The following is a 26988-nucleotide window of genomic DNA, read 5'->3' on the forward strand; positions in this document are numbered from 1 at the left end:
GGACTCTTTGAAGTAAGAAGCTGGGAGGTGATAGGAGGAAAAAGGAAAGAGCTGAAGAAGAAGGCATTTGATAGGAGAGCTGGACAATGTGTGAAAAGGGAAGGAAGACAGGCACCAGAGGGAGGAGATAGCAGGTGAGGAGGAGAGGTAAGAGAACAGCATGGGGAATTGAAGATTCATTGTCACTGAGGAGGACGTTAGAAGGGCCTTCCTGAAGATAAATCCAAGGAAGGCGACGGGCCCAGATGGCGTCCCAGGGCGGGTTCTCTGGGCCTGTGCAAGCGAGCTAGCTGGAGTGTTTGCTGACATCTTCAACTGCTCCTTGCTTCAGTCTAAGATCCCCTCGTGTTTAAGAAGGCAACGATAATCCCGGTGCCGAAGAAGAGCAAGGTGGCATGCCTGAATGACTATCGACCTGTGGCTCTGACATCAATTGCTATGAAGTGCTTCGAGAGATTGGTTTTGGCACACATCAACCACAGCCTACCGGTCAACCTCGACGCTTTACAATTCGCCTACCGGAGCAACAGGTCAATGGCAGATGCCATCTCTCTGGCCCTTCATTTCTCCTTAGAACACCTGGAGAATAAAGACGCATATGTAAGGCTCCTTTTCATTGACTACAGCTCTGTCTTTAATACCATCGTTCCAAATAAACTGATTCCTAAGCTCCGGAACCTGGGCCTTAGCACTCAGATCTGCAGCTGGATCTTCAGCTTCCTCACAGACAGGACCCAGGCTGTAAAAATAGGGGACAAACTCTCGTCTACAATCACTCTGAGCACCGGTGCCTCACAAGGCTGTGTACTCAGCCCCCTGCTGTACTCACTGTACACCCATGATTGTGTAGCCAAGTTTCCATCGAACTCAATGTATAAGTTTGCTGATGACACAACAATTGTAGGCCGTATCTCGGGTAATGATGAGTTTGAGTACAGAGAGGAAATTAAGAACCTGGTGGCATGGTGCGAAGACAATAACCTATTGCTCAACGTCAGCAAGATGAAGGAATTGGTTGTTGACTTCAGAAGGAGTAGTGGATTCAGTAGGAGATTTACATCGGTGGCGCGCAAGTGGAACAGGTCAAAAGCTTTCAGTTCCTCGAGGTCAATATCACAAATGACCTGACTTGGTCCAACCAAGCAGAGTTCACTGCCAAGAAGGCCCACCAGCGCCTTTACTTCCTGAGAAATTTGGCCTGTCCCCTAAAACCCTCACTAATTTTTAAAGCTGCACCGTCGAAAGCATTCTTCTAGGGTGCATCACAACCTGGTATGGAAGTTGTCCTGTCCAAGACCAAAAGAAGCTGCAGAAGATCGTGAACATGGCGAAGCACATCACACAAACCAATCTTCCATCCGTGGACTCACTTTACACCGCACGCTGTCGGAGCAGTGCTGCCGGGATAATCAAGGACACGACCCACCCAGCCAACACACTTTTCGTCCCTCTTCCCTCCGGGAGAAGGTTCAGGAGCTTGAAGACTCGTACGACCAGATTTGGGAACAGCTTCTTTCCAACTGTGATAAGACTGCTGAACGGATCCTGACCCAGATCTGGGCCGTACCCTCCAAATATCCGGACCTGCCTCTCGGTTTTTTTGCACTACCTTACTTCCCACTTTTTTCTATTTTCTATTTATGATTTATAATCTACATTTTTAATATGTACCAATTTTAACTATTTAAAATATTTTTAATATTTAATATTTGTAATCCAGGGAGTGTGAAGCACAGAATCAAATATCGCTGTGATGATTGTACGTTCTAGTACCAATTGTTTGGTGACTATAAAGTAAAAAGTAAAAGAAGAGGGATGGGAGGAGGGAAAAGTTACTGGTAGTTGGTGAAATTGATATTCATGCTAGTGCTGCTTTGTGTCTCAACAGATTTATAATATTGATAATTTACTATTGACATCATCTGAACTATATAATTTAATCATTATTAACTTCCATCATCTGCAATATTATATCTCTGCATTTTCAATTGTGTACTTCTAAACATTCAAATCTACGAAATAGTTTCACAGCGTATTTCCAAATATTCCTCATCTTTTAGGTCTTAAAAGTCTGTCTCAATGATATACTACTCTGAAAATGAAGACGTTTGCAAGGGCAATCAATTAGCTTAACCGTTACCAAAATGTTTGACCCGTTTTGATAGGATTCACTATGTTTAAAGCAAACACATCTTGATGAATTGTTTATTTGTTGGTCATGAAAGAATTTCAGCTTGAGGGACTAGCCGAGGGTTTGGAAGTTAAAATGAACTAGTTTTAAAAAAGTTAGATTTGCATTTAGCAGCTTCAACAATATCTGGATTTTCCAAATGCCTTACTGATAGTGGCAGATATTTGGAAGTTGCTGTTGAAAAATTCTTGGCAATTAATTTCTAGAAACTGTAAATTTCATCTAGTTTTGTAATTTTTAAATGATGGATAAATGTTTGCTAAGACAATAAGAAACTCCGTCAGGCCCAGACGCGAAAGAAGTGTTGAGCATGGGGCTTGCAACCCTTTCCCGTAAAAACCCAGGGCCACACCAACAGAAGCTCCAAATTCTTCATCCCTGGAGAGGAAGGATTCACCAGGGATACAATGTGAAAGACTGTCCCAGGACAGAGGACACTGGCTAGCTACTGTAAGAGACCCATTGCCTCAGATTTTGGTGATGGGCTTAAGAAAAAAGAAGACAATAAAGATATCTCACCTCTTATTCTATGATTTTAGGATTGCTTGTATCAAAGGGTTTAGGTTTGATGTTTCATAGAATGACAATGCTACTGAAGATGCAGTATTTTCTTCACTACAAAAAAATCAGCTTAGAATTTTATGTTCAAATATTCTGAATGATGAACTCAGAAATTTCTGATAGTGTGGCAACCTTTTTTATATTTAATTCACTCCAGTGTGGTGTCTCTTCCCCCCCCCCAACATCTCTATCATTCTATCGAAAATGTTATATAAGTTTATTTGTAGCTGTATTTTTTTTCCCAGGGTTGAAATGTCTAATACTAGACGGCATGCATTTAAGGTGAGAGGGAGTAATTTCAAACGACATGTGAGAGGCAAGTTTTTTTTTACACCCGAGAGTCGTGGATACCTGGAATGCTCTGCCTGTGTGGTGGTAGAAACAGATACATTAGAGAATTTTAAGAGATATTTAGATAGACACATAAACGTGAGTAAATGAAAGGATATAGGCATTGATTAAGGTCAAAATCCAAGTACAATGTATTATCGAAGTAAGTAGATGTTATATTCATTCTCTTGCAGGCATTTACAGGAAAATAAAGAAATTACAACACATAAACGAAGACTGACAAATAATCAATATTCAAAAGAAGACAATTTAGATACTAATACTGAAAGCTGAGTTGTAAAGGGACCCTAGCAGGTCAAGCAGTATCTGAGGAGGGAATGAAAGCTGACATGACCTGGATGGTGGGGATATTTGATGATGAATATTGCCTTCTTGAGGTAGATAATGCTAATGGTGGGGAGGGATATGGACAAAGTCCACTGCTCTCTGCAGCTTCTTACATTCCTATGCAATTAAATTACCGTACTAGACCACCTCTTAGTGGCGATACTCAATAAGTCTATAGAATAATGACCATAAGAAAATCAATGAAAGATCACACTAATGAGAGTGTTCAAGCAAAATGCTGAAGACAACAAACTGTGCAAATACAAAAGAAAGGAATATTAATAATAAATAAATAAACAATAAATGTTGAGAATATGAGATGAAGAGTCCTTGAAAGTGATCAAAAGTGAGAAGGTTAGGCAGAAGGGATGAGTTTAGCTGGCCATTTAACTATTAATTCAGTTGGTTTGGCACAAAGAGCCTGTTCTATTCCATATGCTATGTTCTATTCCACAATTGTTTAGCATGTTGCGTACTGGATGAAATTTTTATCTTGGTTGCTGCTACTGCAAGTTTTTATTTTGCTGTTGGAAAACAGTTTAACATTTTAACCAAAGCAACCCCACTGCAGTTTATTTAATTGCATTCAACATGATCTAATCCACCTTTCAAGTCACACAGACACACACACACACACACAATAAACTGTCGATGTTTTGGACTGAGAATCTTCATCAGGACTTCATCACTTTCAAGTGAGAGTTTGATTTTGCAGATATATTTGGTAAGTAACTACAGTCTCCAATTTTGGATCCCATATCTAGGGCAAGATATACTGCAGCGGGTCCAAAGGAAATTCACAAGAATGATCCCAGGAATGAAAGGTTTAACCTGTAGGAGCAGTTGAAGCCTGTGGGTCTGTTCTCAGTGGAGCTCAGAATGATGACGTGAGATCTCAGTAAGATACGGAAAGGTCTGTTTGAATGGATACGGAGGATGTTCCCAGTAGTTGCAAATTATGATCTGAAGGCACTTCCTCCGAATCAAGGGACACCCCTTTAAAACCAAAATGAGATGGAACTTCGTCATCCAGAGTGTGGTGAATTTGTGGAATTGAAAGCTGAGGAGGCCAAGTCGTTTGGTATATTTAAGGCAAAATTAAAAGTTAAAAGTTTAATTGAATAAGTATACCTATTTAATTTACTGTTTATATATAAATACTATTTATATTAGGTATTGCAATGTATTGTTGTCACATAACAACAAATTTCATGACAGATGCCAGCGATATTAAACCTGATTTTAACTCTGACTCAGATTCAGAGATGGCTGACTCATGGGTTCTTGGCTGATAAAGGGGTGAAGGGTCACGGGGACAATGGAGTTGAAAAAAGGCAGCCATGACTTTTGACGGGCTAAGTGGTTTAATTCAGCTCCCATCTCTCATGGTCTTTAGGCCTTCCAAGTAACATGACTTTAGCCCTATACAGTTTCAATAGCCACATCCTCCTGGAGGATTGCAAAATCTCTTACAGATCTTTCTGAAAATTGGTATCAATTCCGTTTGAGAGACCAAACAAAACAAAGCTGAAACTAAGCTCCTGACTCAGTTTAAGGTAAAGTTGCTCTAATTTGTGCGGCACTGCTATGCCATGGTGGCATAGCGGTTGCTGTGACGCTATTAATCCTTGGAGCATTGGAGTTTGAGGTTCAATTCCAACGTTATCTGTAAGGAGTCTCTACATCCTCCCCATGGAAAACGTGAGTTTTTCTGGGTGCTCCGGTTTCCTCCCACAGTCCAAAGACGTACTGGTTAGTAGGTTAATTGGTCATTGAAAATTGTCCTGTGATTAGGTTAGGGTTAAATTGAAGGCTGCTGAGTGGCGTGGCTCAAAGAGCTGGAAGAATCAGAATCAGGTTTATTATCACCGGCATGTGACCTGAAATTTGTTCACTTAGTAGCAGCAGTTCAATGCAATACATAATCTAGCAGAGAAAAAAAATAAATAAAATTTAAAAAAATAATAATAAATAAACAAGTAAATCAATTATGTATATTGAATAGATTAAAACAATGTGCAAAAAGAGAAATACTGCATATTAAAAAAAAGGTGAGGTAGTGTCCAAGGGTTCAAAGTCCATTCAGCAATCAGATGGCAGAGGGGAAGAAGCTGTTCCTGAATCACTGAGTGTGTGCCTTCAGGCTTCTGTATCTCCTACCTGATGGTAACAGTGAGAAAAGGGCATGCCCTGGGTGCTGGAGGTCCTTAATAATGGACTCTGCCTTTCTGAGACATCGCTCCCTAAAGATATCCTGGGTACTTTGTCGGCTAGTACCCAAGATGGAGCTGACTAGATTTACAACCTTCTGCAGCTTCCTTCGGTCCTGTGCAGTAGCCCCTCCATAGCAGTCAGTGATGCAGCCTGTCAGAATGTTCTCCACGGTACAACAATAGAAATTTTTCAGTGTATTTTTTGACATGACAAATCTCTTCAAACTCCTAATAAAGTGTAGCTGCTGTCTTGTCTTCTTTATAACTACATCAATATGTTGGGACCAGGTTAGATCCTCAGAGGTCTAGACACCCAGGAACTTGAAACTGCTCACTCTCTCCACTTCTGATCCCTCTATGAGGATTGGTATGTGTTCCTTCGTCTTACCCTTCCTGAAGTCCACAATCAGCTCTTTCGTCTTACTGACATTGAGTGCCAGGTTGTTGCTGCGGCACCGCTCCACTAGTTGGCATATCTCACTCCTGTACGCCCTCTCATCACCACCTGAGATTCTACCAACAATGGTTGTATCATCAGCAAATTTATAGATGGCATTTGAGCTATGCCTAGCTACACAGCCATGGGTATATAGAGAGTAGAGCAGTGGGCTAAGCACACACCCCTGAGGTGCGCCAGTGTTGATCATCAGCAAGGAGGATGTGTTATCACCAATCCACAGAGATTGTGGTCTACTGATTAGGAAGTCGAGGATCCAATTGCAGAGTGAGGTACAGAGGCCCAGGTTTTGCAACTTCTCAATCAGGATTGTGGGAATGATGGTATTAGCTGCTGAGCTATAGTCTATCAACAGCATCCTGACGTGGGTGTTTGTGTTGTCCAGTTGTACTAAAGCCGTGTGAAGAGCCATTGAGATTGAGTCTGCCGTTGACCTATTCTGGTGATAGGCAAATTGCAGTGGGACCAGGTCCTTGCTGAGGCAGGAGTTCAGTCTAGTCATGACCAACCTCTCAAAGCATTTCATCACCGCAATGTGAGTGCTACTAGGCGATAGTCATTAAGACAGCCCACATTATTCTTCTTAGGTTTATTCCGCACTGTAGCTAAATACATAAGTAAGTAAGTAAGTTAGTGAGTAAATAAATAACTAAGTCGATTTTCACTCCACACACCAAATGGGTAATAAACACTTACACTAAATTGTCAGGTGAGTGTGCACCATTCCTAATCAAAAGGATATTAGGTATTGTAGATTCTGATCAATATATTCAATTTCACTACCTGACATTCAAGTTGTCACTTACACATTTTTACTGACAATAGGTGAAATAATGATCTAGACCTGTGACAGCCAATGGTGAAAGGATGCATTTTCCTCGGCAACAAACTGAAAACTATGTAAGAAATGTAAGAAATTATCTGCTGGCATTGGAGAGGATCCAGAGGAGGTTCACAAGAATGATACCGAGATGAAAAGGTTAATGCATGAGGAGTGTTTGATGGCCCTGGGCCTGTACTTGTAGGAGTTTAGAAGAATGAGGTGGGGTTTCATTGAATTCTATCAAATATTGAAAGGTCTAGATGGAGTGGATATGTAAAGAATGTTTCTGGCATTGGAAGGCCCCTGTCCTGGGTCAGTCTTTCAAATTGTCCCCAAATGTAGCCCATCTTCAATGAGTCTTCCTCTCCCAGGGATGAGGTCTTTTGAGCTTCTGTTGGCATTTCCCCAGCTCTGGTTTGTCCCATGCCCAACCCTACTCCTTGGGCAACCAGGCTTGGTGGAGTTGAGTTTCCTGCTTTGACATTTGTAAAATCACATCCCTTTCCATCACTGACAAAAGTGAATGGTGGAGGACCGAAGAGCAGAACAAAGGATTGTGAAGAGAAGATTCCTTTCAAAATTCTGAACTTAGAGTGGAAGGAAGATGAGTCCGGTGATGGAAATTTATAGTAGGTGGAAATTGAGGTGATCTGTTGAACGTGGAGTAGTGGGTGTTAACATGTGAGACTATAGAGTGAAACAAACAAAATCCAGGAGGAGATCAGCAGGTCGGGCAGTATCTATAGAAATGAATAAACAGTTGATGTTTTGGGTTGAGACCCTTCATCAGGACTGGAAAGGAAGGGGGAAGATGTCACATAAAAAAATGGGGGCTGGGAAGCTAGAAGGTGATAGGTGAAGCCAGGTGGGTAGGGAAGGTAAAGGGCTGGAGAAGAAAGAATCTGATAGGAGAGGAGAGTGAACCATGGGAGAAAGGGAAGAGGGAGGGGCACCAGGGGGAGGTGCCAAGCAGGAGGGAAGAAGAGGTAAGAGGCCAGATTGGGGAATAGAAGAAGAGGGAAGGTGGGGGGGGGGGGAAATTACAGAAGGAGAAATTAATGTTCATGCCATCAGATTGGAGGCTACCTGATGGAATATGACGTGTTGCTCATCCACTCTGAGAGTGGCCTCATCGTGGCAAAAAAGGAGGCCATGACTGTGCTGTGAGACTCCACCCTTGCTACTCTTTGTAATTGGTGCAATTATGAAGAAGGCACGGCAGCAGTTATATTTCATTAGGAGTTTGAGGAGACCTGGTATGTACGTCATCAAAGTCTCCTGCAAATTTCTAAAGTTGTACTGTGGAGAGTATTCTAACCGGACACATCAGCATCTGGTATGGAGCGGCCATTCACAGGATCAGGAAGAGCTGCAGCAAGTTGCAAACTCGGCTGGCTCCATCGTGGGCACGAGCCTCACTAGCCTCCAGGACACCTTCACAAGGTGATGTCTCAAAACGGCAGCATCCATCATTAAGGACCCCCATCACCCTGAACTTGCCTTCTTCTCATTGCTGCCATCAAGGAGGAGGTACAGGAGCCTGAGGATGCACACTCAATGATTCAGGAACAGCCCTTCCTGCCATCAGGTTTCTGAATGGACAATGAACTCACAAATACTAGCTCACTATTTCTTTTGCTTCCTTTTGCATGACATTATTAAAAATATAATTTAATTTTATATATTTCTTCTTCTATTATTATGTAATGCAATGTACAACAAAATCAAAACAACAAATTTCACGGCATATGCCAGTGATTCTAAACCTGCTTCTGATTCTGCTCAGTCCGGGACGAGTGTGGATGAGAGCAGGAATGTGGGATGTAGACAAAGGCTCTCTGACTACAGTGGACACAAGAACCCACAGTTCAAAACGAAGGAAGAAACATCAGAGCCAACTATGTAGAAGGTTTTGTCATTGTATAAAAACAGAGATGTGGAAATCTGGCAAGTGAAGTCCTTGCAGGAGGTGGGACATGATGAAGTGTTGTTGAGTCAGCTGTGGGACTGTGTAGGCTTGTAATGGATGCTCGCTATCATTTGAAAATGTACTTAGCCACTTCATTGGGCTGCTGTGTTTGGTGAGATGTTTAGATATTAAGTGTTTGGTTTGTTTCACAGTAATGACACAGTAGTGTAATGGTTAGCACAGTGCAGGTGACCCGGATTCAATCCCCATCGCTGAATTTGCTCCTTTTCTCTGGAAGCATTTATTGGATAGGAGAATGTTGGCCAGCTACTTAATTATCATTGTCTATGGGGTAGAGATGGGCTGTATCATTATACAATAAATGTCATATTAGATTTTGAAATCATATGGAGTCAATAGGGCATAATGAAATGAACTGAAGGATTACCATCCCAGAATTCTCCAGGCTGGGCCTACATTATATTTATTTAAAGATGCAATATAGAAAAAGACCCCCCCCGGACCCTTCAAGCCATGCCACCCAGCAACCTCTGACTTAACCCTAGCCTAATCACAGGACAGTGTTGGTGCGTGGTCAAGTGGTTAAGGCATCGGTCTAGAGATCCGAAGGTCGCTAGTTCGAGCCTCAGCTGAGGCAACGTGTTGTATCCTTGAGCAAGGCACTTAACCACACATTTCTCTGCGACGACACCAGTGCCAAGCTGTATCAGACCTAATGCCCTTCCCTTGGACAACATCGGTGGTGTGGAGAGGGGAGACTTGCAGCATGGGCAACTGCCAGTCTTCCATACAACCTTGCCGAGGCCTGCGCCCTGGAAACCTTCCAAGGTGCAAATCCATAGTCTCACGAGACTAACGGATGCCTATTAATCACAGGACAATTCATAATGACCAATTAACCTATTCTAACCAGTATAGCCTTGGACTGTGGGAGGACACCAGATCACAAGGAGAAAACCCATACATTCCATGGAAAGGATGTACAGACTCCTTACAGAGGATGCTGGGATTGAACTCTGAACTTTGCCTCCCTGAGCTGTAAAACACTAACCACTAAGCTGATGTGGCGCCTTATAGATTGTACATTGATCAAAGTGCTTAGGAGAGAAATTTATGAAGTGACATATTATAAACTTTGCCATTGAAGATTCATTCAGAATGACAGAAACTTGGAAGGCTTAGGATTCAAGAAAGAACTATGGTCTTAAAAATAAACAAACTTGGCCCCTCAATCACGAGCTGGTAAAATAATAAAAAGGAAGTGTAGAAGTTGAATGGCAGAGAGGTTAGAGCAAATCCAAATAAAACAGCAAGAGCTGTTTCTCGTGCAAGCTCCTGTTTAACAAACCTTCTCAACTTCTCTGAAGAAGTGACAAGCAAAGTAGAGAAGGAGCTCACGATGATGTGATTTATTTGTGTCAGTAAGGTTCTATCAGAGTCCCATGTAAAAGATGAGTAATAAAACTCAAAAACGTTGGCATCATCAACATGGATTGGATTTGTTGCCAGTCCTTTGACTGCAGTCAGTCTGGTGTATGTGTATATATATCGGATTGGAAAAAGCTGCAGCTCCATAAAGACAGTGCCCATTATTAAAGACTCCACTCAACCCCCATCACCCAGGACATGACCTCTTTTCATTGCTACCATCAAGGAGGAGGTAAATGAGCCTGAAGATAGACACTCAGGATTTTGGGAAAACTTCTTCCCCTCTGCCATCAGATTTCTGAATAGGCAATGAACACATGAGCACTACCTAAGTATTTTTACTTTCTTTTTATATTACTCATTTAGTTTATATATACATCATTTTGTAAGTTAAAATATATTTTATGTTTTGCACTGTACAACAAATTTCATGATGTTTTAGAATCAGAATAAACTAGATCCTGATATAGAACATAAAATTACATCACAGGAATAGGCCATTCAGCCCATCATGTCTGTGTGATGTCATGGGGCCTAACTACACATAAGCCTGAGTATCTTGCCTTCCGTTTATTTTCTTTCTGACTGAAGAGAGATCTTCACTGCTTAGCATGCCTGAGATTCAGAGCTCGCTGAAACACTGATGTGTTTTTTTTTGGCAGAATAAATAATTAAATAACTTAATGTTTATGATACTCGAGAGACCAGAGACCAAATAAAATCAATTAAGAGTGAAAAATCATTCCTCTGTTTTATTCCAGGGATGTATGCTATAAAAAGTACATAAAAGTAATTGATGCCTGATGTATATTTCATTTTTAAAGAAAGATTAAAGGGAAGCTAGGTTTACTGTCACATGTACATCAAACCATCGAAACATGCAGTGAACTGCATTGTCTGCGTTGACGACCAACAGTTCTGAGAATGTGATGGGGGCTGCCGGCAAGAGTTGCCATGCCACTGGTGCCAACATAGCATGCCCACAGCTTATAAATGCTAACTCGTCTGCTTTGGGACTGCGTGAGGAAACTGCGTACTCAGAGGAAGAGCCATGTGTTCATGGGGAGAGTGTACACCCTCCTTTCAGACAGATTGCAACATTGCTGTTTAATATCAGTTCATGAAGTTGCTATATCTTCATGCCCTACATGACGAATTGCATGGACATCCATTTGTGTCCAGAGCCCCACATGTAAGCCCTCAGGTATATTTAAAGTGGAGGTTCAGAGGCTCTTGATTAGTAAGGGTGTCAAAGGTTATGGGGAGAAGGCAGGAGAAGGGGGTTGGGAGGAGTGGTAAATCAGCCATGATCAAATAGCAGAACAGACTTGATGGGCCAAATAACTTAATTCTGCTTCTGTGTACAGTATTATGGTCTTAGCTGAACCACTGAAAGATTAGCCCGCTACAGAGGACTTTGGTGAACTGCTGTCAGCAGTTTATGCCTATTAGGGGTGATGGGTTTACGAAGAAGGAGAAATCATGCTTAACTGGAGAGAATAACTTTTCATGGTTAAAAAAAGGATCTAGTGCTTTCCTGGCATATATGAGGAACAAACCCTTCTCTGGCTTCTAGCCGGGTACAGATTCCGATTATAACTGACATTTCAATGACAAACTCTGCCATCTTCATCAGGATGATGCCTGAACATGTCTAGTCGGTGGTAATTATACCACCCTGGTATGAAGACGGTGCAACTTGTCATCAAAACATCAGTTATTATCGATACCTGTACCTGGCTGGAAGCCCAAGAAGAGTTTATTCAACTTTTCATCGTGTTCATTTTTAAAGACTTTTCAAATGGAATTGCATATATGAGAAATATTTTGGAAAGTAAACTCAGAACATTAGACGTGAAATATATGTTATCTGAGTAAGTCATAATTTCATATCAACCTTTCCTTTTAAATGTCAAGGCAAATAAAAATATGTCTTTAACATTTTTGGATAGATGGCTTTATTAGTTTCATATGATAACTTTTGGAGAGTGCATACAGTATAAGAATTTATTGCACATCTGTTCTGTATTTTACTTTTTTTATTAGGAAAGGGGTGAAACAAATCAATTGCCCCTCCCCGACACCACAGCCAGCAACCACCCCCACTCCTCTCTTCCCATCATTCCTATCATTCCTTTTCTCTGTACAGATCCATCAAGGATTACGGGAGGCGGGGCTTACCTGCAGAGGGTTAATTGATTATTCCATGTCATGCTTGAATGACCTGGACTGAGGAAATGAGTTACGCTAAAGGTCCAAAGGTGTACGGGAAAGTATGAAAAGTCACTGCCGGTGTTGAAGTCATGCATGGCAATTTGCAATAAGCAAAGGACAGAGCACGTATCTTTAATTCAGTGCTGTTGAGTAAATACGGGGAAGGAAAATCGGACTGCTGTAGTTTATTGGTATACATGTGAGGAATTGTAGATCAACTGGATTTTATCTACCAAGTTTGGGTTAGCTGCCCGACTGGAAATGTCTTTCTAACTCTGCTCTCTCCTCCCTGGAAAATTGTATTTATTTATTTGTTTTATCTATTGGGATAGAGTATGGAATAGTCCCTTCTGGCCCTCCAAGCCACTCTGCCCAGCAATCCCCCAATTCAATCCTAGCCTAATCATGGGACAATTTATAATGACCAATTACCCTCCCAACCAGTACGTCTTTAGACTGTGGAGGAAACTGCAGCACCTAGAGAATACCCACGCATCCCACGGGGAGAACATAGAAACTCCTTACAGAGGAGACCAGGACTGAACTGTGAACTGCATCACCTTGAGCTGTAATAGCATTGTCCTAAGCGCTAGGCAACTGTGGCACTCTCATATATGAACATTATTACCAGACCCGGAGTCAGCCTATAGTGTCCAGATCAGACATCCTTTTTCTCCCATGGATGAGGTCTTTGGAGCCTCTGCTGGGGAGTCTGTAGCTCTGGATTTTTACAGGATGGGGTTGGTAACCCTCTGCCCACCCTTCTCCTTCTGCAGCCAGGCTTGGAACCATCCATGATGGAGTTTTAAACATGACTGTCACACATTAACAGTGATGAACAAATTAAAACAACAATTATATTAATTTAGCAGGCAACACATCAATATTTTTATTAAAACGTCTAATGACAAATGCATTGGTAATATTACAAATCAAGTCTGCCTCCTCTCTGCTTTTCTCTGTTGTGCATTTCTATACCTCAATGTAATATAACATTCTTGTATGTAAATGATTAATCAGGGAACCAATTGTTATGGAGAGAAGACAGGAGAATGGGGATGAGAGGGATAATAAATCAGCCATGATGGAATGACAGAGCAGACTTGATGGGCCGAATGGTTTAATACTGCTTCTATGTCTTTTGGCCTTATCAAATACTGAAAAGCCTAGATAGGACGAATGTGGAGAGGATGTTTCCTATAGTGTGGGATTCTAGGACCAGTAGGCACAGCCTCAGAATAGAAGGATGTCCATTTAGACCAGAGATGAGGAGGAATTTCTTCAGCTGGAAGGTGGTGAATCTGTGGAATTCATTCCCACAGATGGCTGTGGTGGCCAAATCATTAGGTATATTTAAAGAGGAGGTTGATGTATTGTTAATAAGTCAGGGTGTCAAAAGTTACAGTGAAAAGGCAGGAGAATAGAGTTGAGAGAGTTAATAAATCAGTCATGATGCTATGGCAGAGCAGACTTGATGGGCCGAATGGCTTTATTCTGCTCCTATGGTCTTATGGCCTCATTTATCACATAGCCTGTGGAAGTGTTCAATTCTGTCACTTGCAGGAGGATAAGGTTGTGAGATCGATGGCAGATACATAGGATGCACTTCTGGTATTTTAAAATTATTATTATTTTGTTTTTCATTGTTTTCTGTTGTACTTGACCTGGTAATGGACTAGCATACTATGACATCCTTTGCTATGGGTTTGTATGTTCATGGAGGTTACTGCTCTCTTCTGATCCACTGTTAGTCAGGGAAAATCAAACCTGCATCAGACTGCAGAATCTTGCAGTCTCTCGTGCCTTCCTTCTCTTGCAGCATTTCTGGAATGGTGAGTAGTTTACACATCGTTTCTAAATTTGTGAAAACTGAAGTTGACAAAAATATACTCTAGACTCATTTTAAAATCGACCTCAAATGTTTAGAAGCAAAGGCTCCATATGTTTGATCTTCAGACTTAACTGCAGAATGCTTGGAATATATGGAGGTCAGGAAAGATAAAAATAGAATTCATGCTGAATCAGGATAGAAATGTATTAGTTTCTAAACAGAATATTTTAATGTGAATTAATTCATATTTCAATTGATAAAAAGTTAGCATATTATGTTTATGACTGCAAGCCCTTTGGAAGCTGCCATATATGGCATTAACATACACAAATGTTGTCAACAGTTTGGTAGAGGCGTACATAAACCATTGTCTACAAGTAAGAGGAGAATTTGATTAGCCACTCGGTAACATCAAGCATGTTCTGTTAAATCTTGGGCAAGCGGATAAGCGGTGAAGGTCGATGATGGGCAGATCTCAGCACTCACGCCACATTCCTTCCATGCATCATGGATGTTTTTGGGTGAAGTATGTTTGTGAACTGCTCATCATCTAAGCAGTCGCAAGCCAGCGAAACTTCCCCAGTGGAGTGCAGTCAATGCTAGTGATTAACGACTCTGTGGTTTAAAATCACAACATTTTTTTTGCATTGCATTTTGAAGAACCTGAACTGTAGGACAATTACGCAGAGTGCATTCCAGTAACATTTTCGTGAAATTCAGTCTTGCTTCATTGAAACTTTTGGAGTTGGTTTTTGCTTTTGCCACATGGGTAACAATGTGGTAGGGCAGATCATAGCTCTGTCATATTGCACATTGTGTTTTTATTCCAGTACTTTTTCAGCTTAATGTCTGTGTGGTAAAAAGTAGAATTTATCCCTTTGTATTGTTTCAAAAGCATCAGGCTCCTGAACCAGGTTGAATACATTTCCTCAACACTGAACTGATCTCAGAACTTATGGACTCACTTTCAGGGATAATGTAACTTATGTTCTCAGTATTAGCTATCTATATATAATTTATTTATTATTTGTTTTTGACAATATTTAATTATTTATCTGTCTATCAATCAGTCTATTCATTTATCTTTCTATTTATCTATCTATATTTATTTATCAATTGATCTATCTGTTATTTATTTATACATTTGTTCATTTGTTTATTTATTTATTATTTTTACTTTTTTGCATTTGCAGTTTGTCTTCTTTTGCACATTGGTTGTTCGTCTTTTTGTGTGGTTTTTCAATGGTTCTGTTGTATTTTTCTGTTCTATTGTCAATGCCTGCAAGTAAATGAATGTCAGGGTAGTATGTGGTATACTTTGAAAATATATTTAACTTTTGAAAAGCTATAATTTTTGTGTTGGCTTCACTTAGTTGAGTCAATCCTCATTTATAAGATCTCCTGTCCTTGTGTGCAGATTCGCTGGATGAGGAGACAAGGACGTGGTTTAACTTCCCTGCTCGAATAAAGAGCAAAGCCAACAGGAGCTGACAATTACAGATGGCAATCACCACATGGAAGAAGCACACCAGGAAATGCCACCATTTTATCACAGCCCATTATTCACTCATTTTCTGACAGGGCTTGGCTTGTGATTGACAACCAGACGTCTGCAGAGTGAGTTACACAACACGTTTCATTCATCTCACAATTACGTTGTAATTCTTCACAATACTCGTTTGCTAAAACTCTATTTATAGTGGAACAAAATATAATTAAGGCCCTAGTTTTTGCAAAATACATTCTTAAAACATTATTTACTCCACTACGGAGGATTTCTTCTTTGAAATGTAAGTAACCTCAGTTGCATTATTTCTAGAATTCCACTTTATCTCCCTTAGTTTGTGTCAGTATGGATTCTTGCACTAATACGTTTTGAACCATCCATGATGGATAATGGCGAACTAATACACTGCCCACTTATTTACTTTTTTAGCGATACAACGGCCCTCTGAGCCACGCCACCCAGCAAATCACTTATTTAACACTACCCCAATCACAGGACAACTTACAATGACTAGTCAACCTACTAAGTGGTACGTCTTTGGATTGTGGGAGGAAACCAGAGCACCCAGAGGAAACCCACGTGGCCATGGGGAGAATGTACAAACTCCTTACAGACTGTGCCAGAATTGAAATCCAAACTTTGATGTCCTGAGCTGTAATAGCGTTGTGCTATCTGCTACGCCTCCATGATGCCCTTTTACAAGATAAAGAGCCGTATTCCTACCAGTCATTGCCACAGGCAGCTGTGGAGGTCAAGTCATTGGGTATACTTAAAGTGGAGATTGATAGGTTCTTGATTAGTCAGGGCATGAGAGTTTATGGGGAGAAAGCAGAGAATGGCATTTGAGAGGAATAATAAAGGCCATGATGAAACTGGCCTAGTTCTGCTTCTATATCTTAGGGTCTAATGATGATGACTTACCTGGATTACCGTGATTTGCATAATATTAGCTTAAATGGTTAACTTTGTCTCATAAGATGAAATTTGGTGTCACTAATGGGTTCTGAAGGAACTGTGCAGATTGCCAAGATTATTATGTATTCAAATTCAAATATAAATTGAGAAATTAATGAAACATGAAAGTTTTATTTTACCTCCATAACTCATGAGAAATTCAAACACCTCCATTGTTTTTTACTGCTACTGCTCCTTCTCTGCAAAGGTACAAAGCTCAATTGCTTGACCCTCTGCAGTTCAGACACCTGATTATAAAACCATTGCAAGTAAAACCCAGTTTTGAAGTTCTGTTGAAATTCTCCCCTTGAAGCCTCCTCCTTTTACTTGGGATTTTCCAAAATGAGATTACAGATGGCATTTTGTACTTATAAACACATATGGATGTTTTTACCAATTACATCCATGGTACTGTAATTATTTGAATGCCTGTATGCTCTACTAGTTAACTAAGAGCAATCCACCTTGAAAGCAACAAGGCCAAATATTCAAAGAACATGTTACATTTCTATGGGCATTAATATGAAATACCAATTTATTTGAGAAAGGTGCTACTGTGAATAATTAAAGGTAATTGTATTATGAATCTTAAGTTTTTTGCATATTAAACTTAAAGCTGCATAAGACTTGATATTTGTTATTAAAACGCTAAAAGAAAATGGTTATTTATTCTCTAGAAGTATTGCAAAACTTATAAGAAATGATAGTTGCAACCTGTTTTGGAAAGAACGCAGACACTGAAATCAGACGTACAAAATCGAAGGTAATATATGGTCTGTTACTGGCATTAAGATGAGTTTGTGTTCTGATGTTTCTCAGACAATGAAGGATCAGGTGAACTCTATACATCTTTTCTCACTGTTCCTGAGGAATAAATTGGCTGTTTGTGTACAGAATGCCTGGCTATCCCTTCTGCTGATTTCCATCCCTAAAACAAATTGGGTGACAGAGTCATAGATCAGAGGTTAGAGGTGAGGGGTTATCCTGAGCATTCCTGAGGCACACTTACAAGCTCTACTCCGTACGTGGACTGTGAATTGCCAAGAAAATTACAAGGAAAAATGGAGTAAGATCCATTTGAAGTTGTTTTGAAACAATGCTTTTCTTTATTATATCTTTCGGAAAAGAAAATTAAAATAATGTTGACAATATGTCAGTTTACTGTTTTGTTTTAAATGTGAACATGTTGCGACCTAAACAGAAACACTTGTTTGCTTTGCAGTTAAAAGAAAGCTGGTCATGAAATTCCAGTCTGTGTTGCTGGCAGGCAAGACTTCCTGCTGGCAGTGCGCACTTGTAAAACTACCCCTACAGAGTAATGGACACCATACAGTGATGTTGCAATGATATAATCAAGACCACTAGTTTACAGTACATGATAAAGCTTTATCACATGGGAGTTGGGGATTTTTTTAAATTAATGGTTTGGGGATTACATACTGTGAATCTCCATTATTAATTAGGACCATTGGCTTATGATGACTGAACACGTTAATTTTCACTTTACTACAAGGTTTTCAAGATTTTTTTTGCCGGAGAACATATCCCATGATTGTAGCCATAGTTGTGATCTTAGCTATGATCTAATTGAGCCATTTTACTGACACCATAAATCACTGCAACTGATTCACACAGTAAATGATTGGAGTTAATTCATTCCTCATGGACCATGAGATTTTGTCCCCATTGATTGTAAATGTGTTTACTTTGTGTTGCAAATTAAAATGGAATTATTTTATGATATTTCAGAATTTATTATTTAGAGATACAGCGTGGAACAGGCCATTCCAGCCCTTCGAACCACGCCTCCCAGTAACCCCCAATTTAACCCTAGCATAACTACAGGACAATTTACAATGACCAATTAATCTACTAACCAGTAAGTCTTTGGACTGTAGGAGGAAACCAGATCATCTAGAAGAATGCCACACATTTCACAGGGAGGATGTACAGACTCCTTACAGAGGATGCCAGAACTGAACACCAAACTCCGACACCCCAAGCTTTAATAGTGTTGCACTAACTACTAACGAATTTCAGACTCTTATGCACAGAAAATGGATTAGATAAAAAATGCAGCTTTTTAATAGATAAATTAGGCAACATTGAGGTTAGTGGATATTTTGAAATGTCTGCATTTATTTCCAGTTGAAGTTTTGCTCATTTGGAAATTAGATTGGCAAATCATTATCATGCATCGTGTCCTTATCTAACTTACTGTTGAAAAGTGAACAAAATATTCAGGACATACAACTTTTATTGTTGACTACACAGTTAAACAAGAAGTTTATCATATAGAAAGTTCGGAACCATATTTGAAGTAAAGGTACAATATCACGGCATCTCAAACTCCAAAGTTCAAAGTAAGGTTATTATTGAAGTATGTATATGTCATCATACTCAACCCTGAGATTCATTTTCTTGCAGGCATTCACAGTGGAACAAAGAAGTACAACAGAATCAATGAGAAGCCACACATGAAGACTGACAAATGACCAACGACTCCAATCCCGATGCTGTGATTTGTGTGATCGATATGGAATGATTTCATCATAGCACAGGATCATTAAATGGTGCTCGAAACCACCCCCCGCCTTTCTGCCACATTTTTCTTCTCCAACATTTCCTTTGCCTCCACTTCTCCCTTCCCTCACAATTCTTTCTCTCTTTTCCATCCTCAAACTGAACTGTCGCTTCACTCTCTGTTTCATTCCATAGCACTCAGTGTGGGTGTGACAGAGAGACCACTTTCAGAATCAGAGTCAGCTTTAATATCACTGGTATACATTGCGAAATTTGTTGTTTTGTGTCAGCGGTACATTGTAATACATAATAATAACATTAATTCATGATAAGAAGTATATATATAAATACAGTACTGAACAATAGTTTTAGGTACATATTTATATATATACTGCTGCCACAAAAACCCACAAATTTCATGACATATGTGAGTGATGATAAACCTGATTCTGATATGGGTCTCTATACGGACTGAGAGTGGGAAGGGGACAAGGAGAGGGGAATCATGGTTTGGAAAAGGGGAAGGGAGAGGGCAGAGAGTGGGAAGCACCACAAAGACAATCTGTGATGATCAATAAACCAGTTGTTTGGAATCAAATGACCTTTCCTGGTGTCTCAGGGCTGGATGTGTCTCCACCCACGCCAGCTCCCATCTCTTGTCATTCCTCCTCTACCACCTGTCCTACAACCCTCCCATGGCACTCCATCCTCACCATTTCCAACAACCTTTGCTCCTGCCACATTTACAAATTCGCTCGCTGCTCCACATTGACAAATACAGTACTGTGCAAAAGTCTTAAGCACGCTAGCTGTATGTGTGGAAATTTGCCAGGCATCTATGAGAGAGCTAGTTGGCTCCTATTGCTCTTGGGGGCGGGTGGGGGGGGGGGTGGAGGCAGGGAGAATCACAACAACAATTTCTAAAAAAGAGAAGATCTCAATTCATTGAATTTTTTTTTCAGGTGACATCCAATATGGCTATGGGACAAGTTACGTGTCAACCAAAAGTAATCATCATTAGACAGGCAATTACAGTGAAATGACTGACAAACATGCCTCAGGGTAAGATTTCAAACAATTATTTTGTATTAATATTGAAGCTTTGTACTAATATAGAAATTTCCATTTTACAGCAACAGATATTTCAATGGCATGGACATACACGAACGATCGTTGTCCTTTATGACAGAATTAAAACTACTTTCATGGGGACAGTTTATTCTCAGCTGGTAATATTTTGTGAGGGTGGCAGGATGGAGATACAGTATGTTTCTACCAAAGAAGGTGTAAGATGCTCCTTCCCTCCACTGGCCTGCTGGTCACCTTTGGGCAAGATGTAGCACCTGCTTAGCTCCTGATCAGGGTCACGTGAAGCCATAGGAGCTGGTGGTGGATGGTCGTATGAGCAAGCTGGTGCATATCACAAGTCCTGGTTATGCGACCACTGACGCCAGGCAGACAATCTCTGAAGAGTATTGATAATGGTTAGAATCACCCATCATGTAAAGACACTGCCCAGAAGAAGACAATGGGCAAACTACTTCTGCAGAAAACTTTGCCAAGAACAATCACGGTCATGGAAAAACTATGATTGCCCATGTCCTGTGACATGGCATATAATAAACAAACAAATTATTTTGGGAAAGATGCCACAACCGTGGCTATCATGAGAAGTCAAAGCCAACATAATAGCCAAAGTGAGGGCATATAATAGAGCAAAAATTAGTGGGCAGTTAGAGGATTGGAAAACTTTTAAAAACCAAAAGAAGGCAACTGAAAAACTCATAAAGAAAGTAAAGATGGAATATGGTTGTAAGCTAGCCAATAATACTAAAGAGGATGCCATAAGTTTCTTTAGATACATAAAGTGTAAAAGAGAAGCATGAGTGGATATCAGATGGCTGGAAAATGATGCTCAAAGGTAGTAATGGGGGAAATTGAAATAGCAGACGAACTGAATAGATACATTGCATCAGTCTTCACTGTGGAAGAGATTAGCGATACGGTGGAATTTCCAAGCGTCAGAGGCCATGAAGTGTGTGAAGTTACCATTATTAGACGGAAGGTTCTTGGGAAAATGAAAGGTCTGAAGGTAGATAAGTCACCTGGACCAGATAGTGTACTCCCCAGAGTTCTGGAAGAGATGGCTGAAGAGATCATGGAGGCAGTAGAAATGATCTTTCAAGAATCACTGGATTCTGGGATGGTTTTGGAAGACTGGAAGATTGTGAATGTCACTCCACTCTTCAAGAAGGGAGAGAGGTAGAAGAAAGAAAACTCTAGGCCTGTTAGTCTGACCTCAGTGGTTGAGAAGATGTTGGATTCGATTATTAAGAATGAGGTCTCAGGGTTCTTGGAGGCACATGATAAAATAGGCTGTAGTTGTAATGTATGGCTTTGTTTCTTTCAGAACAATGTCTCTCCATAACACTACGTATGATCTGTTGGCTACATATGCATTTTGATCTGTTATCTGTGCATGCACATTGCTCTCTTCCTTTCCATCTCTCTGCAATGTGAGTACATCAGTTAAAGCCATCTCCCGCATGCATGCTTTATTTAATTGATATATAGTTGTGCACAGACACAACAGTAGTCAGCATGGTTTCCTCAAGGGAAAGTCTTGCCTCACAAATCTGTTAGAATTCTTTGAAGAAGTAACAAGCAGAAAAAACAAAGGAGAATCAGTAAATGTTGTATACTTGGATTTTCAGAAGGCCTTTGACAAGGTGCCACACATCACGCTGCTTAACAATCTATGAGCCCATGGTATTCCAGGAAAGATTCTAGCATGGATAAAGCAGAGGCTGATTGGCAGGAGGCAAAGAGTGGGAGTAAAGGGAGCCTTTTTTGAGTGGCTGCTGGTGACGAGTGATATTACACAGGAGCCTGGGTTGGGACTGATTCTTTTTACATCATATGTCAAAAATTTGGATGATGGAATTGATGGCTTTGTTGCAAAGTTTGCAGATGATATGAAGATAGGTGGTGGGGCAGGTAGTTTTGAGGAAGTAGAGAGGCTATAGAAGGACTTCGACAGATTAGGAGAATGAGTAAAGAAATGGCAGATGGAATATAGTGTAGGGAAGTGTATGGCCATGCACATTGGTAGAAGAAATGAAAGGGTCGACTATTTTCTAAATGGAGAGAAAATATAAAAAACCGAGTCCTTTTGCAGGATTCCCTGAAGGTTAATTTGAAAGTTGAGTCTGTGGTGAGGAAGGCAAATGCAATGTTAGCATTCATTTCAAGAGGACTAGAATACAAAAACAAAGATGTAATGTCGAGAAACACACATCAAAGTTGCTGGTGAACGCAGCAGGCCAGGCAGCATCTATAGGAAGAGGCGCAGTCGACGTTTCAGGCCGAGACCCTTCGTCAGGACTAACTGAAGGAAGAGTGAGTAAGGGATTTGAAAGCTGGAGGGGGAGGGGGAGATGCAAAATGATAGGAGAAGACAGGAGGGGGAGGGATAGAGCCGAGAGCTGGACAGGTGATAGGCAAAAGGGGATACGAGAGGATCATGGGACAGGAGGTCCGGGAAGAAAGACGGGGGGGGGGTGACCCAGAGGATGGGCAAGAGGTATATACAGAGGGACAGAGGGAGAAAAAGGAGATTGAGAGAAAGAATGTGTGCATAAAAATGAGTAACAGCTGGGGTACGAGGGGAAGGTGGGGCCTAGCGGAAGTTAGAGAAGTCAATGTTCATGCCATCAGGTTGGAGGCTACCCAGACGGAATATAAGGTGTTGTTCCTCCAACCTGAGTGTGGCTTCATCTTTACAGTAGAGGAGGCCGTGGATAGACATGTCAGAATGGGAATGGGATGTGGAATTAAAATGTGTGGCCACTGGGAGATCCTGCTTACTCTGGCGGACAGAGCGTAGATGTTCAGCAAAGCGGTCTCCCAGTCTGCGTCGGGTCTCACCAATATATAAAAGGCCACATTGGGAGCACCGGACGCAGTATATCACCCCAGTTGACTCACAGGTGAAGTGATGCCTCACCTGGAAGGACTGTTTGGGGCCCTGAATGGTGGTAAGGGAGGAAGTGTAAGGGCATGTGTAGCACTTGTTCCGCTTACACGGATAAGTGCCAGGAGGGAGATCAGTGGGGAGGGATGGGGGGGACGAATGGACAAGGGAGTTGTGTAGGGAGCGATCCCTGCGGAATGCAGAGGGGGGGGGGAGGGAAAGATGTGCTTAGTGGTGGGATCCCGTTGGAGGTGGCGGAAGTTACGGAGAATAATATGTTGGACCCGGAGGCTGGTGGGGTAGTAGGTGAGGACCAGGGGAACCCTATTACTAGTGGGGTGGTGGGAGGATGGAGTGAGAGCAGATGTACGTGAAATGGGAGAGATGCGTTTAAGAGCAGAGTTGATAGTGGAGGAAGGGAAGCCCCTTTCTTTAAAAAATGAAGACATCTCCCTCGTCCTAGAATGAAAAGCCTCATCCTGAGAGCAGATGCGGCGGAGACGGAGGAATTGCGAGAAGGGGATGGCATTTTTGCAAGAGACAGGGTGAGAAGAGGAATAGTCCAGATAGCTGTGAGAGTCAGTAGGCTTATAGTAGACATCAGTGGATAAGCTGTCTCCAGAGACAGAGACAGAAAGATCTAGAAAGGGGAGGGAGGTGTTGGAAATGGACCAGGTAAACTTGAGGGCAGGGTGAAAGTTGGAGGCAAAGTTAATAAAGTCAACGAGTTCTGCATGCGTGCAGGAAGCAGCGCCAATGCAGTCGTCGATGTAGCGAAGGAAAAGTGGGGGACAGATACCAGAATAGGCACGGAACATAGATTGTTCCACAAACCCAACAAAAAGGCAGGCATAGCTAGGACCCATACGGGTGCCCATAGCTACACCTTTAGTTTGGAGGAAATGGGAGGAGCAAAAGGAGAAATTATTAAGAGTAAGGACTAATTCCGCTAGACGGAGCAGAGTGGTGGTAGAGGGGAACTGATTAGGTAATGTCGAGACTTTATAAAGCACTACTGAGGCCTCATTTGGAGCATTGTGAGCAGGTTAAGAACTTGTTGCAATTCTTTGAGGAGATTACAAGTAAAGAAGATAAAGGGGATGCAGTGGATGTTGTGTATATGGACTTTCAGAAGGCCTTTGACAAGGTGCCACACATGAGGCTGCTTACCAAGTTAAGAGCCTATAATATTACTGGAAAGTTACTAAGATAGAGCATTGGCTGATTGGAAGAAGGCAATGAGTAGAAGTAAAAGGATCCTTGTCTGGTTGGCTGCCAGTAACTAGTGGTGTTCAGCAGGGGTTGGTGATGGGACTACTTCTTTTTATGCTGTGCATAAATGATTTAGATGATGGAATAGATGGTTTTGTTGCCAAGTTTGCAGATGATACAAAGATTGCTGGAGGGGGAGTTGGCGTTGAGGAAACAGGTAGGATGCAGAAGGACTTAGACAGATTAGGAGAATGGGCAAGAAAGTGGAAAATGAAATATAATGTTAGAAAATGCATGGTCAGGCACTTTGGTAGTAGAAACATATGTGAAGACTATTTTCTAAATGGGGAGAAAATCCAAAAATCTGAGATGCAAAAGGATTTGGGATCCCTTGTGTAGAACACCCTGAAGGTTAACTTGCAGGTTGAGTCAGTGGTGAGGAAGGCAAATGCCATGTTAGCATTCATTTCAAGAGGTCTAGAATACAAGAGCAGGGATGTGATGCTGAGGCTTTATAAGGCACTGGTGAGACCTCACCTTGAGTATTGTGAACAGTTTTGGGCTCCTCATCTTAGAAGATGTGCTGGCATTGGGGAGGGTCCAGAGGAGGTTCACAAGAATGATCATGGGAATTCAGGGTTATCATATGAGGAACGTTTGATGGCTCTGGGTCTATACCTGCTGGAATTCAGAAGGATGAGGGGGGATCTCATTGAAACCTTTCGAATGTTGAAAGGCCTAGACAGAGTAGATGTGGAAAGGATGTTTCCCATGGTGGGAGAGTCTAGGACAAGAGGGCACAGCCTCAGGATAGAAACATAGAAACATAGAAAATAGGTGCAGGAGTAGGCCATTCGGCCCTTCGAGCCTGCACCGCCATTTATTATGATCATGGCTGATCATCCAACTCAGAACCCCGCCCCAGCCTTCCCTCCATACCCCTGACCCTTGTAGCCACAAGGGCCATATCTAACTCCCTCTTAAACATAGCCAATGAACTGGCCTCAACAGTTTGCTGTGGCAGAGAATTCCACAGATTCACCACTCTCTGTGTGAAGAAGTTTTTCCTAATCTCGGTCCTAAAAGGCTTCCCTTCTATCCTCAAACTGTGACCCCTCGTTCTGGACTTCCCCAACATCGGGAACAATCTTCCTGCATCTAGCCTGTCCAATCCCTTTAGGATCTTATACGTTTCAATCAGATCCCCCCTCAATCTTCTAAATTCCAACGAGTACAAGCCCAGTTCATCCAGTCTTTCTTCATATGAAAGTCCTGCCATCCCAGGAATCAATCTGGTGAACCTTCTTTGTACTCCCTCTATGGCAAAGATGTCTTTCCTCAGATTAGGGGACCAAAACTGCACACAATACTCCAGGTGTGGTCTCACCAAGGCCTTGTACAACTGCAGTAGTACCTCCCTGCTCCTGTACTCGAATCCTCTCGCTATAAATGCCAGCATACCATTCGCCTTTTTCACCACCTGCTGTACCTGCATGCCCACTTTCAATGACTGGTGTATAATGACACCCAGGTCTCATTGCACCTCCCCTTTTCCTAATCGGCCACCATTCAGATAATAATCTGTTTTCCTATTTTTGCCACCAAAGTGGATAACTTCACATTTATCCACATTAAATTGCATCTGCCATGAGTTTGTCCACTCACCCAACCTATCCAAGTCACCCTGCATCCTGTTAGCATCCTCCTCACTGCTAACACTGCCACCCAGCTTCGTGTCATCCGCAAACTTGGAGATGCTGCATTTAATTCCCTCATCCAAGTCATTAATATATATTGTAAACAACTGGGGTCCCACCACTGAGCCTTGCGGTACCCCACTAGTCACCGCCTGCCATTCTGAAAAGGTCCCGTTTATTCCCATTCTTTGCTTCCTGTCTGCTAACCAATTCTCCACCCACACCAATACCTTACCCCCAATACCGTGTGCTTTAAGTTTGCACACTAATCTCCTGTGTGGGACCTTGTCAAAAGCCTTTTGAAAATCCAAATATACCACATCCACTGGTTCTCCCCTATCCACTCTACTAGTTACATCCTCAAAAAATTCTATGAGATTCGTCAGACATGATTTTCCTTTCACAAATCCATGCTGACTTTGTCCAATCATTTCACCGCTTTCCAAATGTGCTGTTATCACATCCTTGATAACTGACTCCAGCAGTTTCCCCACCACCGACGTTAGGCTAACCGGTCTATAATTCCCCGGTTTCTCTCTCCCTCCTTTTTTAAAAAGTGGGGTTACATTAGCCACCCTCCAATCCTCAGGAACTAGTCCAGAATCTAACGAGTTTTGAAAAATTATCACTAATGCATCCACTATTTCTTGGGCTACTTCCTTAAGCACTCTAGGATGCAGACCATCTGGCCCTGGGGATTTATCTGCCTTCAATCCCTTCAATTTACCTAACACCACTTCCCTACTAACATGTATTTCACTCAGTTCCTCCATCTCACTGGACCCTCTGTCCCTTA

General features: G+C 41.5%; 1 long non-coding RNA gene across 9 annotated transcripts in view; it reads left to right on the plus strand.

Moving 5' to 3' along the window:
• LOC134357202 (uncharacterized) overlaps positions 1-26988 on the plus strand; it is a 101480-nt gene that overhangs the window by 40951 nt on the left and 33541 nt on the right. For 7 of the 9 annotated variants that reach the window (XR_010020558.1, XR_010020563.1, XR_010020562.1 and 4 more), the window contains 3 exons: positions 15744-15943; positions 19215-19360; positions 20273-20372. This is a non-coding gene — a long non-coding RNA (uncharacterized LOC134357202). Of the gene's footprint in view, positions 1-15743; positions 15944-16262; positions 16363-17464; positions 17551-19214; positions 19361-20272; positions 20373-26988 lie in introns of all 9 variants that reach the window. The other 2 variants (XR_010020560.1, XR_010020559.1) reach the window with 2 other exon arrangements.

This window comes from Mobula hypostoma, chromosome 16 (assembly GCF_963921235.1).
Source record: "Mobula hypostoma chromosome 16, sMobHyp1.1, whole genome shotgun sequence".
Lineage (NCBI taxonomy): Eukaryota > Metazoa > Chordata > Chondrichthyes > Myliobatiformes > Myliobatidae > Mobula > Mobula hypostoma.